General features: G+C 47.0%; 1 protein-coding gene across 1 annotated transcript in view; it reads left to right on the plus strand.

The window, feature by feature from the left end:
* CTTNBP2 (cortactin binding protein 2) overlaps window positions 1–2888 on the plus strand; it is a 171791-nt gene that overhangs the window by 122170 nt on the left and 46733 nt on the right. The gene's annotated exons all lie outside the window — the stretch shown is intronic.

A 2888-nucleotide genomic window follows, 5' to 3' on the forward strand; every position in this document is an offset into this window, starting at 1 on the left:
AATACTAGAGAGAGAATGGAGCAGAGAGGTTATTGCTGAAAGTGCTGCAAAGAAATGTTGGGGAAATATTTACACAGTACTGTTCAAGATTTTAAAAGTGACTAGAGATCTGCCCAGCATGGGGGGGAGGGAAGGGAAACTCCCACCGGAGGGCTTTCTGCTTCCTGTAGCACAAGCCAGGCTGGAGTCACCCCAGCTTTGCTCCTTCTCCAGCTCTTTGCTTCTGAAAGGGGCATGGGGAACACACTCCCTCTTTCAGCCTGGCACAGCCCACCAGGGGGACTTTAGTTTCCCTGCAGCTTGACCCCAGCCTGACTCCAAGCTGCAGGGAGGCAAAAAGCCCTCCAGTAGATGCTTTCTCCTCATGCCAGGCAGACCCCAGCTGGGGTGTGGGGGAGTGAGTGCAGGGCTGGAGAGGGGTTCATTCCCCCCTGCCCACCTTTCTCTGAGGCACACAGCTATGGAAGCGGTAGGTCTGTGGCAGTCATAGCCCAGGTTGAGCAGTGGGGGGAGGGAGATGAAAAGCACCTTGGTGGGTGCTTTTCTACCCCCACCCCCCTCCATACTGGATAAAACTTGGCTGGGGGAGTGTGTTTTCCACCCTTCCTCTTGGAGGTGGATGACTGAGGAGCGGGTGGAGCTGAGCTAATCCCAGCCTAGCTCAGAGCTGCGGGGGGGAGGCAAAAAGCTCCCCAGTGGGGGCTTCCCACCTCTTGTGCGCACCCCCCCCCAGCCGCAGACCCTGGCTGGGGGACGAGCCAGGCAGGAACAGGGAGAGGTGCATTCCCCCACTCTAGGAGGCAGAGGCTGGGAAGAAAGTGGGGCTGACTGATCCCAGCCCAGCTTGCTGGGCTACAAGTGGGCAAACAATAAGCCCTCACCATAGCAGCTTTTCTTCCCTTTGCTGTAAGAGCCTAGGGCTAAGGCAGCCTAGGGGTCTGCTCCTCTGCCTGCTGCCAGGCCTGGGAAGAAAGCAGACTGGGGAACAGAGGCTTTAGTGCCTCAGCTCTGTGACAGCTGGGAGCAGGGCCAACCCTGCTCTGCTAGAGCAGACAGTATGGTGCTGGGATGCTGGGGGAGTGTGAGTTAACTTGTGTCAAGAGGGGATGTGAGACAGAATTTCCTTAAACCAGTTTAACCTAAATCAAATCTTGTACTACAGCCAACAAGGTTCATCTTAAATTGGTTTTGGCCATTTTGAAAGTGATTTATGTGCACTGCACTTCTGTTCTGTTACAGGCTTAAACCAGTTTGCAATCGCTTAATCTGGTGTATGTGTAACTTCTGCCCCTAGCCTTGGTGTCAAGGTTCTGGCCACAAAGACCCCTACATTATTAAAGTTAAGCTTCTATACATGGTGGAGATATTCAGGCCTGAGCACATAGGGGCTTTTTTTTTTTTTAAACACGTTGAGGTGCTGCAGCACTGGGTACTTTGAAAAGTGTGCAGTTGTGAAAGTGGTGAAATGCATATCAGCATGCAGAAAATGGCGGTGGTATGCTTTTGAACTAAAGTACCTCCGAGGTTTTAGTGCTTTAGTTCAAAAGTGCACCACTACTATTTTCTTCGCCCTGATGCACATTTCACCACTTATACAACTTCACACAGCACAGCACAGTACATATCAGCTCGTGTGCAAAGCAGACTTGATTAATTGGCAGATCTCCAGCGTGTTGCAGGACAAAAAGGTACATGTATAAATGCCCTAAGTGCCTAGTTTGTACCAAAGCTGAAGTTTAATCCAGAGTAGAACCTAAGCTTACACCTGCGTTGCCAGAGAAACCTAATCTGGCAGTCCTGCTCAGGCTATGGTACATACATGCTATCAGCACTGAGCCCAGGGCACACTACGCAGTTGGATTCAGTAAAACGACCCATTTAAATTTCTCAAGTGAAATGGTTGAATTCTAGTTCTATGCCTCTTACTTGTTCTGCAAGTTGGAGAAGTAACTATATAAATGTGTGAAATATATGTTTGATACGCTATTCTAATGATGTGATTGTAGCACTGAGGGTTTTTCTGCATGCAGTTAGTCTGCACACGAATGTTTTTGCATCCAGCTTGTAAATCTGTTTGTTTTTTTTACAATATAAAGTCATTTTACTATAAATATTTCACTTGGTTTCTCAATCTACAAACTTTAAAGGGGACTTGATGTCAATTGTTGGCAGTATTTCATTAGGGCAATAGCTGAATGCTCTTATTCTGAAGATATTGCAAATTGGGATTTCACAGCAGTGTTGCTGTTCTTCAGGAACATCAGATTTGTCTGTTAAGAAAACAAATGCATCTGATTTTAGAATAACCTAGGTTGACTTATTTCTAACGTTCACTTGTCAAGCAGGATGGAAACTTGTACCTTCACTAATACTTTGTGTGTTGCTGCGTGAACACTGATTTCATAAATCTGAGTAACCTTGATATTAGTGATTGCTGGGTCTCAAATTTCCATTTTAATATAATGCAATAATAATCATTATCATAGAATACTCTGCAGGAAAGCAGAGTACCAGACAAAAGTGTGCAAGATAAATCTGGCTAGATTTTTAAAAGTTGCTGAGTACCGCCAACTAGAGGCCATGCTCTTCTTGACGTGCTGCACACAAGGAAGAATTGGTAGGAAACGTAGTAGTGGATGGCAACTCAGGCAGCAGTGACTGCAAGATGATGGACTTCAGAATCGTGGGGAAAGGAAGGATGGAGAGCAGTAGAGTAAGGACCCTCACTAGGAGAGTAGTAAAAGTTTGGAACAGGTTACCCAGAGAGGTAATAGAATCTCTGTCCTTGGAGGTTTTTAAGACCTGGCTAGAGAAAGCTTTGGCTTGGATGATCTAGCTGGGGGGGAGGGTCTTGCTTTGAGCAGAGGGTTGGACTAGATGACCTCCTG

The sequence above is a fragment of the Gavialis gangeticus genome, unplaced genomic scaffold, assembly GCF_001723915.1.
Source record: "Gavialis gangeticus isolate Ggan-Ray unplaced genomic scaffold, GavGan_comp1, whole genome shotgun sequence".
NCBI lineage: Eukaryota > Metazoa > Chordata > Crocodylia > Gavialidae > Gavialis > Gavialis gangeticus.